This window comes from Mus musculus, chromosome 10 (genome assembly GCF_000001635.26).
Source record: "Mus musculus strain C57BL/6J chromosome 10, GRCm38.p6 C57BL/6J".
Taxonomy (NCBI): Eukaryota; Metazoa; Chordata; class Mammalia; order Rodentia; family Muridae; genus Mus; species Mus musculus.
Genome location: NC_000076.6, coordinates 43625103 through 43638571, shown reverse-complemented (window position 1 = coordinate 43638571; position 13469 = coordinate 43625103). Strand labels below are relative to the sequence as shown.

Below are 13469 nucleotides of genomic sequence, written 5' to 3'. Positions count from 1 at the left end.
GAAGACTTAGAAAACATTTCAGAGAGCCACCAGCGTGGTCCCAGAGCCACCAGTGTGGTCCCAGGCTTTATTCTTAATACAGAAGAAGTTTACTTAAAAATGAACATTGATGTAAACAAAACACAAGTCTAGAAATTGAAAATTAGTTGGAAGAAAAGACACCAACTGTTTTCCTTTAGATTTTCTATATGAATCTATATAATATTCAAAATGAAAAGATATGGTTGCTTTGCTTAATAAAACAAGCAAAAACTATCTTTCCTTTTTAAAAAAACTGCTTACACATGCCTTTGGGCCTGGAAAAAAAAGTAGAGCAGCCTTTGTCTTAGTTTGGGTTTTAATTGCTGTGAAGAGACATCATGGCTAAGACAATTCTTATAAAGGAAAACATTTAATCTGTGAATCTTACAGTTTCAGAGATTTAATCCATTATCATAGTAGTGGGAAGCATGGCAGCATACAGGCAGGCATGGTGCTGGAGGAGCCAAGAGTTCTACATCTTGATAGGATGGCAGCCAGGACGGAGGCTCTCTCTTCACACTGGGCTGAGCTTGAGCATAGGACCTCAATGCCCATCCCCACCATGACTCTTCCTCTAACAAGGCCAACCCTACTCCAACCAGACCACACCTTCTAAGAGTGCCACTTCCCATGGGCCAAGCATATTCAAACCACCACAGCCTTATTTTACTATTTAATGCTCATAAAGGGCTCCTCCTTTCATTTGTTCTTTGGCTCATCTGACTCCTGGGCCCACTGGGGTCCTAGAGAAACAGTGATAAACAGGACAGGCTAGCCTAGACACTTGGAAGAAGCAGAATGGTGGGAAATCTACAGTTAGATAGACGTTATCTAAGCCTGTTCCAGCTGATAAGATAAACTATCACAAACAAGGTGGCTAGTTGACCTCAGACGTATTGCTCACAGTTCTGGAGACTGGAAAGACCAATGCCAAATGCTGGTGGACTCGAGAACCCCTTCCCCATAGACAAATGAGTGCTCACTATAATCACTGGGAGGGACCTGGACTCTCTATGGAGCCCCTTATATAAGGACACTGATGGTAAAGCTTCCTTGTGAACACCGTGGGGTTTGGATCTCCTAGGAGACATAACTCTTGGGGACAAGTATCAACATTCACCTCTCAGCTCCTAGCAGCCACCTCACACTCCGGCTGGCACAGTGACATCCTCTCTGGCCACCACGCTGCCCCTGTCTCAGTCGCTGCAAACACTAAGACAAAATAAGCTTCCTTATGCCGCTTTTCTCAGGTCTCTGATCACACCAACAAGAAATGTCCCTGACACTAACTCTTCTCAAAACAAAACAACCCCTTAAAGCCCCATATCCAAATCAGCTGCCTTGAGTCAGCGCAGAAGTGGGGGCCGTTCACGCAGTCCTCAGAGCAGTGAATGGCCTCTTCGGATGATACCCAGACAGATATAGGCAGTTTCCTAGTTTCTCAGATGCCTTTAGCCACAGATTCCCAGGTAAGTCTCATTGGTCCACTCCTTGGCTTAGCTTACCTTTCCTCAGGGCCTTGAATATTAGAATTGCCCGATACCTCTTCCTTGGGAAAGCTGAGAGCCCACGTTACGTCCCTTTTATCTACTGCTCTTCATGCCTGGCGCAGGCTTGGCACATCCGTTTATAACTTTCTCATGATGCATTGCTGACAGGAACTGGATCACAGGGCCCTGCCTTCTACAGGAGTGTGTGGAACTTGATGACTATTAGGAATAGGAAGTTCATGAGGATGAACTGGTGACAGAAAGTAGAGATAGCGGAGCTTAAAACATACTTGTAAGTAGTTCATATTTAATAACTTTGCAAGTGTGGCCATGGTGGTCACCTGAGACAGCCAGGCACTGAGGCGGCCTCATAGCCACATCCTTATCTCTTGGAAGATTAACTGGTTTTAAGAAGCAGCTGTTTAGGTAGTACTTGCTGAATGAATGAATGAATGAAGCGTGGGTGGGTGAATGAACAAAACCAATGTATACCAACCAGCAATCAAGAATGGCTCCTAACCCCAGGGATCTGCCTGTGTGAGAAGCTTCAATCCTGAGCAGGCCTGTGAGGAGCTGGTCTTACCCCTAGGCAGGGCGGGCTAGGGTTCAGAGTCAAGCTCTGGGATGTACAGACACCTGATACACAGGCCTCCATCTTCATTATTAATCTGCTGTGTAGAATCACTAAGGGGTCACAGTTCAAAGACGAGAGCTTTAGAATCTGAGCTTCATTTTGCTCAGAGTCTGGCAAAGTTCTAGGATACCGAAGAACAATTGGGGGTGGTTTCAGCCAAAATCTTGGATAAATGTGATGATGAGCCTGGGTGTAGACACACTCAGATCCTCCTCAGAAGGTATGTGTGCCAAAATGGCTATCTCAGATATAATATCCAGCTACCGAAGACAAGGTAAGAAGTGAAGCCCGAGGCATGCTTAAGGGTCTTTTCACTTCTGAGGAGAAACATTTACCGTCCCATCTTCCAGAGAAGACCAAGCTTGCCAACCCACTCGCTGACATCCAGGGCTGAATGCCCTGAAGAACGCAGTTCCCACAGCTCATAGCAAACTCTGGTAACCAAAAGGGAACTATGGAAAGACTAGAGATTAGGAATAAGCTCTGGGAGGAGGAGACAGTGAGTGCATAGTAAAGAAATTGCTCTCTAAGACAGTCAGTGCTGTCCTACAAAACTCATGAGTTGAGAACCTCATAAGTTAAACCCAGGGTGGTAGATTGAGCATGAATGCCTGCCCCCCTAAACTTATGTGTCTGAATGAGTTTGACCCATGGGGAATGGCACTACTAGGGGGTGTGGCCTTGCTGGAGGAAGTATGTCACTGTGGGGGCAGGCTTTGAAATCTCCTATGCTCAAGCTACTACACTCAGTGTGGTACACAGTCTCCTTTTGCTGCCTACAGATCAAGATGTAGAACTCTCCAGCACCATGTCTGCCTGCATGCCTCCATGTTCCCTGCCATGGCGATAATGGACTAAACCTCTGAAACCGTAAGCTAGCCCCAATTCTGTGGCCACAGTGTCTCTTCCCTACTAAGACATCCAGTACTCCAGAATGTATTCTATTTAGATATACAGTCTTGGGTCCAAACCCAAGCCAGCTGGCCCTCCTTTCTTTGATTTGTTTGGCTTTTTTTCCCCATTGGTGGTGGTGGTGATGGTGGTAGGTGTGTGTGTGTGTGTCTGTCTGTCTGTGTGTATATGTCTTTGTGTGTGTCTGTGTATGTGTCTGTGTGTATATGTTGTGTGTGTATATATATATGTGTGTGTATACCTATGTGTATCTGTGTATGTGTATATGTGTGTATGAGTGTGTATGTGTGCATGTGTTGTGGTGTGTGTGTGTGTTGTATTGTACTTTCATATTTTAAGTCAGGATCATATCAAGTAGCCCAGGCTTGCCTTGATCTTGTGGTTCCATGTGCAATGAACAAGGTTGGGCACCACCAAACCTCCAGTATCTCCGTCAGTGCTGGTGTGTCACAGAAAGCTACAGATTGGCGGGAGCCTTGTCCAGGATACCGCGGCCTGCTTTCCTCACCCCCACTTCCCTTTCCTGCAAGCCACTCACTCAGAGTCATGCCTCACCCTCCCATTGTCCAGGCCTCCAATCCCTACTCTCTAGGGCAGACATTTTGTCTCCTTTGAAGAACATGCTTGGCCTGTGATTCCTTCTGGCGAAACCCGATTATTCTATTTCTCAATTCTCTCTGAACCATAAATTTGTGCCTCTCAGGTTGGGCCCTCCGCAGCCCATTCCACAGCAAATTTATTGCGCACTCCATCTTCCTTTTGCACTACTTAATCTGCTGTATTTTAATTGGGTAATAAAACTCTGTGTGGCACCCAGAAAAATTCCAGAGCAAGCAATCATCAGGGACATTCTCTCAGCAGCCGATTTCTAATTATTTATTCAGGCCCAAAGCCCAATTCCACCCTTGACTGGGGTGGTTCTGAGCCGCTGCACTCCACATTTGTGGCTTTGGAGCCAGGCACAGTGGGGGCTGGGCAGGCAACAGCCGAGGTCCTGTGGGAGCAGATCCCTAAGAGGGAGACTGTCTCTGAAGCTCTGTGGGGTGAGTGTAGGGAAGATGCCTCTCCCACCATTGTCACAGAAACAACAGTGTGGCCCTGGGGCTTTGCACTGTTAAGTTTTAATACTGCTCAGAAAGGAGCCTGCCACAGTAAACACACATGTCCTCCACGGGGGTCACACTGAAGGAAGAAAAGGCCAGTCAAATCTTGCTGTCAGCAACTGGAAGCACATTTACACAGAATAAATTATATAAAAATCAAAACTATCTCTATGAAAATAAACGTATAAAGTGTTAAGGTAGACCACAGAAAGATCTTAAGATTTCTTTTTGGCCCTCCCATAGATCTAGTCCTGTTAAGTATTACACAAAAATCCAAATGTTTGTCCAGCTGTGATGATGCGCACACTTCTGATCATACCACTTGGGAGGCAGAGGCAGGGGGATCTCTGCTAGTTCAATTCAAACTTGGTCTGCTTAGCAAATTCTAGGCCAGCCAAAAGTACATAGCAACAACCTGTCATATATATGTGACATATATATTTAGTTTTTAGCGACAGGGTTTCTCTGTATATCCCTAGTTATTCTGGAACTCACTTTGTAGACCAGGCTGGCCTTGAACTCAGAGATCAGCCTGCATCTGCCTCCTGAGTTCAGGTATTAAAGGAAAATAAATTTGATGTTAAATATCTAGAAATAAACATTCATTTCCGACCCCATCACCACCACCGAAATAAATAGAGTCAGAAGATAAATGACAGGCTGGAATAAAGCAAATAAGTAAGAAACATCAGAAATATCAGGACCATGATAGAAAAGAGTGTGTGTGTGTGTGTGTGTGTGTGTGTGTGTGTGTGTGTGTGTGTGCAGAGAATCTAATAGAGAAAAAAGAGTAAGTATAATAACTTTCTGCATACATAGTATGTTTGTGTGTGCAAAGAATCTAATAAAGAAAAAAGAGTAAGTATAATAACTTTTTGCATGTACATAATGTATGAGTGTGTGTGTGCAGGTACAGGTTGTATGTGTGTTACACACACTAGCTGGCCAGCTTGCCTCAGAAATCCCTAGTCTCTACCTCCTGATGGCTGAGATTACAATCGGTAGTCACTCCTGTCTGGCTTTTACAGCATTCAAAGACTTAAATTCTGGTCTTCATGCTTGTACGGCAAATGCTTTATCTACTGAACCACATTCCCAGACAGTGGTTAACTCTTTTTAAAAGTGTGTTTTTGAACCTAGGACTCCACAAATGCTGGTACCGCTGATTATACCCCCCACACACACATTTTTTGCGACAAGGTCTCCATAAATTTCAAAGGCTAACCTTGAATTTGATATCTACCCACTTCAGCCTCCTGTGCAGGTGGAAGTGTGTGTGTGTGTGTGTGTGTGTGTGTGTGTGTGTGTGTGTGCGCCACCAGCCTTGGCTTAAAGATTTTTAAAGACTACTGAAAAAAAAGAAGAAAATCAAAATTATGCTATTTTTTTCTTCATCCGAATAGCAAGAAGCCAATCTCTTTCGTTGTTGATGGGAGCATAAATTGATTTGATTTATACAATGAATAATCACAGAAATATAAGTTAAGGCATGCATTGCTTAAACACTGGAGATAGTATTAAGAAATTCAGCTGGGTGAGTTCAAGGCTCTTTATATGAACTAAGATAACTATGACATCACAAGGTGATAGAATGCTATGCAGCCGCTGTAATAGATGTGATCCATTGACCTCGGCATCATCAAGTGTTTGAGCCTAGAAATATGTCATTCAGGTATACATACAGATGAAATGCATACATCCTACCAGAGTTATATACAAAACACTGTCCATAGTAGCTAAAAGCTTACTACCTAAATGTCTATCCAAGGGGCATTAAGTGGCTGAAGAGATGAGCTCAGAAGTTAAGAGAACTGGCTACTCCTTCAGAGCAACCAAGTTCAATTCCTAGCACCCACACAGCAGCTCACAGCCATCTGTAACTCCTGCTCCATGGGATCTAACACCCTCTTTTAGCTTCTATGGAAACCAGGCATGCATATAATGTACAGACATATATGCAGGCAAAACACTCTGTGATGGCTATTCTTGGTTGTCAACTTAACTACATCTGAAATCAATTACAGCCTAAAAATGGCCTGGTACACTTGTGAGGAATTTCTGCTTAATTTAAAGTGGGTAGATTCACTTCTAATCCAGATATTTGAGGTGGGAAGACACCCCTTTAATCAAGATCTTTTGAGATGAAAAGAACTGCCTCTGATCTGGGCCACACCTTCTGCTGGCAGTCTATAGAAGCCCATGGAAGAAGGGAGTTTAGCTCTTTGCTGCTTGTTTTTGCTCCCTTTGTCTGCATAAGAGCCAGGATTTTGGCATACACTGAAGACCAGCTGAGACATCTAGCCTTGTGGACTGAGCAACTACTGGATTTTAGAGATGGGGTTTTATTTTATAATGTGTGTGTGTGTGTGTGTGTGTGTGTGTTCTTTTACTCTAGAGAACCCTAATACATACCCCTATGCACATGTGTACATACATATGTGTAAAAAGGGTTTTAAAAGGGAATTGACTTAATCAGTGAATGTAAATTGGTACAACAGTAGTCTTTAGCTATTAAAATGAGAGGCAGGAAAGTTGGCTCCGTGCTTAAGAACATAGCAGCTCTGGCAGAGGACTAGGATTCAATTCCCAGAATCTGAATAACTGTCAGTAACTCCAGCTCCAAAGGTTTCATTGCCCTCTTCTGGCCTCTGAGCACAGCAGGCACACGTGTAGTACACAGACATGCATATGCAAGCAAATACTCAGACACAATTAATAAAAATAAATAAATCTTTAATTTGGTTTAAAATTATTTGGATGAATCAATGAATCATTGTGAGAAGACCATTCATAAAGACAGAGACATAACCTACACATGTGTGTAAAGTGGTTGTCAGGTGTGTAAAGAAGCTAGGGCATAGAGTATATCTGAATGACGCACATACTTCAAAATACTCAGAAGAGTAAGCAAGAAATAACTAGCCCTGATTATTTGTCTGGGATAGGAACTGAGTGCTGCAGAGGGAGAGACTGAGGTTTGGTTTTAAAGCTTTAGAAACTCTTTAATCTTGAACCATGTGAATGTGTTACCTGTTCAAAAAATAAAACAGAGTCTTCTGGTGACAAGAAGAGGGAGGAAAGACCCAGAGACTGATGATTATTCATAGGGTGGTTTCCTGGCAACAAAACCTTACCAGATTTTTCATTTTCTCCCTCCAGAGTCTGTCATAGTGATGACAGCTCCAGAGGGTGGGGGGCAGAGGAGCAGAGGAGAGGAAACAGGAGGGGAGGGAAGGAGAGGGACAGGATGGAAAGGGGTGAGGGGAGGGGAAAGGAGAGGAGAGGAGAGGAGAGGAGAGGAGAGGAGAGGAGAGGAGAGGAGAGGAGAGGAAGAGGAAGAGGAAGAGGAAGAGGAAGAGGAAGAGGAAGAGGAAGAGGAAGAGGAAAGAGGAGAGCGGGGCATGGGGATGGATGTTATTGCCATTCATTATTGTGCACCAAAAGTCTCTGTGTGTGTGTTCTATTCATTAAATGGACATTTGCAACCTCGTGTTTCATTTCTTCATATTTACTACTTGTAGACCACGAACACCAGACACTGTATCACCTCAGGGAGGCTCCTCCCTCTAGCTGTATCAGATGTCACTCATGCAAGGTCCACAGCTGCTTCTTAGAGATTAGTATTCAACATATTTAGTGAGAGTTGCATGATCGCTTCATAATTTTTTTTCTTTTTCTGGTTGCTTTGAACACAGGGTATCATTCATAATCCTCCTGTCTCAGCTTTTCAGAGTGAGATTAGAGGCATCACACATGGCTATGTACAGGCATTGTACACGGCTAGTATGTGCAGGCATTGCTCATGGCTAATACATAGTTCAATACATTGAAAATATTCCCACAGCATCTTTTTCAATAAAGTTCTCATTTTGACTTCAATGTCAGTCACTAATGCACACTAGGTCTGGGAGTTTATTAACAAGGGGATTTGATGTTTTTATAATTGGACTCAGGAGAAACCTGAGTTCAAGGCCAGCTTGGGCTATACAGCATGACCCTGTTTCAAGAAAATCAAAGAATAAAGAATGAAATCACAATTGTCCTGGAAAATTCACTTCCACTCATATCGCAGACTGTTAATTTAGAGTGTCACACCACACAGACACTGTTTAGACATTGGCAGGAAAAATGGAGGATTCTAAATGTTGGGTAAATCTGAGTTCTATGGAAAAAAAACCTTCTAGAGAAAGAGACCACCTGCTTTTGTTGGCTGGAGTAACAGAACACCAGGGACATTTGAAGCACACTTTTGAGCAGAAGAACTAATATCCAGGAGTTGGTTTGCAGAAGAAATTCAAGACTGGAGAAGGGCTGGCCAGCAAGTTCAAGGATATGGGGGTGGGAGCCTAGAGGGCTTGGTAGAAGAATGCTTCTAGCTACAGACACACAGGGCAGGCTATCTTGCCTCAGCAATACAGATGTCTCCTCTAGCCATTTACTCTCACATCAGCACCCTTTCCAGATTTTGCACAGCTTTGTAGCAGACCAGAGGGCTTCCAGAGGTCATCCCAACAAAACTACAATCATTTCTCATGGAGGATACAGGGCTTTGACTCTGAGCCATCATGGAGATTGCATTGAGAAGAGGAGAAAATTCCCAGTGGGGTTCATTTCTGAAATCTTAACAAAAGCAAATTACCACTCAAATGGGAGTTGTGCAAGGGCTAGCCCAGGCTGTCTCCATGGGTCTTGAAGCATTCTAAATGGCTAAGTATGTCCCATGGGGGAGATCCAGGTGTCATAGCATAGTGGCAGAACTCTCGCCTAGCATACTTGAGGTCCTGGGTTCAATCTTTGTAACACAGCAAACAAACAACTAAAGTAGAAAACAGATGTTTCTTCTTCTGAAAGAGTTCTCTCTGGGCTGCAGAAGGCACTCACTGGGTTCTCGGCATCTTTTGCATCTTTTCCTGGAGGAAATCTCCAGGGGATAAGGACTGGAGGTGAGCTTACTCGACTTGACAAACCACATTCGAGAACAGCTTATGTCACGCTTCAAGGGAAGGAGCGAGTGCTTTGCCCTGGAAGATCAGGAATGTTTAGTCAGCATCCAACCACAAGTCTTTGCCAGAAGCAAGACAAGAAAGAACAAAATGTATCTAGATTGGAAAGGCCAAAAGAATTCCACATTCACTCACTGATCACTTCTATAGAAAGTCTTACATAATCAGTTCTGGGAAATTTATATATCCTAATAATAAATAAGGCAATGATGGAAAAGTACAATTTGCAAATTTTGACTGCATGTCTATAGACTATCAACAAACAATTTAAAAGTTTAAAAACAGTGCAGTAAAGCTGCATCAGGCCAGGTGGTGGTGGCATACACTTTTAATCCCAGCACTTGGGAGACAGAAGTAAGCAGATGTCTGAATTTGAGGCCAGCTTGGTCTACAGAGTGAGTTCCATGACGTCCAGGGCTACCTGAGGTTATCTGTATGTGTGTATGCATGTGTATAAGTATGAAAGACTTACGCATACTTCAACAAAATGTATGCAAGACATGTGAACTGAAAAACATCAAAGCATTTCTCTTCGAAGTTCAGGACATTCCATGGCCAGTGAGGATTAGAAAGACCAACATTGTTAAAAGGTTGACTCTATCCAGCTAGGTTGAGAGACTCAAACAACCTCTAAGAAAATTCCAGATGATCTTTTGTAGAAATTGAAAGGATGGTCTTAAAACTCCTGGGCATACAAACAAGATTGAAATAATCAAGTAATTTGGAGGGTGTAGACCATGTGAGTTTAAGATTTCCTATAAAGCCAAAGCAACCAAAATAGTGTGGTGTCACAGAAGGCTAGACACAGAACCCAGGAGACAGAAATTGTTTTCTGTAAAGATCATGAGAGTAAATGCCTCTGACTTTGTAGTCTCTGTTTGAACTTTAGCTTTTCATCATAAATGAATGAGTTTGGTTGAATTCTAATAAACCTTTATTTAAAAAACAGACAGGAATACCCAAAATACAAGATACAATTTGCAAAACACGTGAAACTCAAGAAGAACAAAGACCAAAGTGTGGACACTTTGTCCCTTCTTAGAATTGGGAACAAAACACCCATGGAAGGAGTTACAGAGACAAAGTTTGGAGCTGAGACAAAAGGCTGGACCATCTAGAGACTGCCACACCTGGGGATCCATCCCATAATCAGCCTCCAAATGATGACACCATTGCATACACCAGCAAGATTTTACTGAAAGGACCCTGATTAGCTGTCTCCTGTGAGGCTATGCCAGTGCCTGGCAAACACAGAAGTGGATGCTCACAGTCAGCTAGTAGATGGAACACAGGGCCCCCAATGGAGGAGCTAGAGAAAGTACTCAAGGAGCTAAAAGGGTCTGCAACCCTATAGGTGGAACAACAATATGAACTAACCAGTACCCCCGGAGCTCGTGTCTCTAGCTGCATATGTAGCAGAAGATGGCCTAATTGGCCATCATTGGGAAGAGAGGCCCCTTAGTCTTGCAAACTTTATATGCCCCAGTACAAGGGAACGTCAGGGCCAAGAAGTGGGAGTGGGTGGGTAGGGGAGTGGTGGGGGGGTATGGGAGACTTTTGGGGTAGCATTTGAAATGTAAATGAAGAAAATACCTAATTAAAAAAAAAACAGACAGTAGACTAGATTTGGCCCTTGAACCAAAGTTTGTCAGTCTCTGATGTAGACTGAAGGAGCTGGAGGTACAGGAAAAAAAACAACAAAACTACCCAGTTCACTCTCATTTATTTCTTGGTTTTCTTGTAGCTTGGTCTGGTCTGAAACTCAGTACCTCTCTGAGAGTGAGACTCCCAGATAAGTCTGTACCACCAGGTCAGGCTTTTCAGTTGACTTTCAACAAAGTTGTAAAGTAACTCATAGACACACGACTCAGAAAAACAGCATTACATGTACACCCAGGTAAAACACACAAACACACACACACAGGCACTCACACAAAAACACACACAGGCACACATATAGGCACACACATACACAGAAGCACACACAGAGACACACCTGCACACATGTGGCTGGAAAGTCAGCCATGAGGAGCAATCTGTAAACTGGAAGGTGAGACAAACCATTCTCAGTCCATGAGCCAGAATGGCCACCAGTACAGCCCTGAGTCCATAGTGAGCATTAGAGTCTAATGTCCAGGACAGCAGAAGAAAAGTACCCTGCTTTGCAAGGAGGAGCTGAAGGGCGTTTTCTCCTTCTCCTATTTTCCTGCTCCAGCTGAGGGTCAGACCTTCTCCATTGAATTCACTGACCTTAGGAAACACCCTTTGGACACACCAGGAGTGATGACCCACCAGTTCTCTATCCCTCCCTCAGTTGGACAAGTGGGTGCCCAATGTGGGAGGCAGGAACTGAACTCTGATCCTCTGGAAGAGCAGCAAGTGCTTTTAACCATTTAGTCATCTCTCTAGCTCCTAAAATAGCTTTCTTAAAACAGTGTTTAACTTTACACAGCTCTATTAGATGCAGGCTGAAGAGATGAGTCAGCAGGTAAAGGCACCTGTTCCAAACCCAATGACCTGAGCTGACTCCCAGGCATCTACATGGGATAAAGAGAAAGGTGACTTCCACAAGCTATCCTTTGACCTCACATCCACACTGTGGTGTACACACAAGTAATGAGCTGGGCAGTGGTGGCACATGCCTTTAATCCCAGCACTTGGGAGGCAGAGGCAGGCGGATTTCTGAGTTCAAGGCCAGCCTGGTCTACAAAGTGAGTTCCAGGTCAGCCAGGGCCACACAGAGAAACCCTGTCTGGAAAACAAGCAAACAAAAAGTAATGAAGTTTCTTAAAACCTCTATTACATCAATATACTATGATCTGTTTAAGTATTTCTACTATTTGAATATTTTGATTTTTCCATTTGATTTTTAAAAATACTGTTGGACCTGAGGAGAATAATGAGAAAACAATTAGATAAATATACATTGTGAGGTGTTCTAAAGACAAATGGCAAAGGTACTTTAAAGATATCTGTATAAAGGGGCAGAAGCACTGGCTGTTTTAGTAGCGGACCCAGGTTCGATTCCCAGCACACACAGGTGGTTCACAATCATTTGTAACTCTAGTCCCAGGGGATGTCTTCTAGCCTCAGAAAGCACTGGACACATGTGGCACACAGACATACCATACATGCAGGGAAAACAACCACACATATAACAATAAAAGACAATAATTTTTTTGAGTGCTTGGATGAGCTCATATGTAGCTCAGTGGTAGAGCACTTGCCAAGCCTGCAGGAGGCCCTGGCTTTAATCCAGCATCCCCAAAACAATAGACAAGTACAAGAAGGCTAGACTGGAGCTTTCAAGTATCTCTCACTGTGATGACTTTTAAGCCCCACGATCTCTCAAGACACTCCTTAATATTTTGTGATAGGGGGCTGGAGAGATGGCGCAGTGGTTAACACCACTGGCTGCTCTTCCAGGGAATCTGACACCCTCACACGGACATACATGAAGTCAAATTACCAATGTACATAAAACATACAATGACAGCTGAATGACAGAGTCTAATGAGCTGCACGTTCACCCCCACCTCTCTCATCTGTCAGGAATCCACCCTATCAGCTCTTCCCAGCATCAATGCCCATCACCCTATCAGGTCCTCCCAGCATCAAATGCTCATCACCCTATCAGCTCCTCCCAGCATCAATGCCCATCACCCTATCAGCTCCTCCCAGCATCAATGCCCATCACCCTATCAGCTCCTCCCAGCATCAAATGCCCATCACCCTATCAGCTCCTCTCAGCATCAAATGTCCATTACACTTGGTCTCTTCAGCCATCTGTAAAATACACTCTCATCCTCTTTTCCTTCCCTGTTTAACTACTCACTTCATTCGGTTTTGTTTTTATCTTTTGTATTTAGTAAAGGCAGCTTTGTGTTGGGCTAAATCAATCCAGGCTCTAATAATAAAGAAAAAGCCTTTTCTTTGGCATCTGTTACTAAGAAGAAAATTCCCAAATGGGCCCTAAACCAGTAATATTTACTTGTTCCAAACAAGCTCAGATCTCTTCTTCTATTAGCAGCTAAAATAATCCCTTCCCTCCTGTCAGAATGGCTCCTATTGGTTTTCTGTTTAAGACATTACTGGCAAGAGAGGCAGTTGCCAGTGTCTAAGGAAAGCAGTTGCCTTGGGAACTCGCCTGCCTAGAGAGTAGCTGGTGTGTGGAGTAGCTGATGTGTGGAGTAGCTGGTGTGTGCGATTCCAAAGAAACTCAGTTGCTTACATTCAATGACACACACTATATGTTTTCACTGTGGCTTTCCAGGATGGCCTTTCTAGGCACTCTACACTCAGTCAC

At 43.6% G+C, this 13469-nt stretch overlaps 1 long non-coding RNA gene across 1 annotated transcript in view; it reads right to left on the bottom strand.

The window, feature by feature from the left end:
- Positions 1-7657: 7657 nt before the first annotated feature.
- F930017D23Rik (RIKEN cDNA F930017D23 gene) overlaps positions 7658-13469 on the bottom strand; it is a 37488-nt gene continuing 31676 nt past the window's right edge. The window contains exon 3 of the long non-coding RNA NR_033558.1: positions 7658-9181. This is a non-coding gene — a long non-coding RNA (RIKEN cDNA F930017D23 gene). The remainder of the gene's footprint in view (positions 9182-13469) is intronic.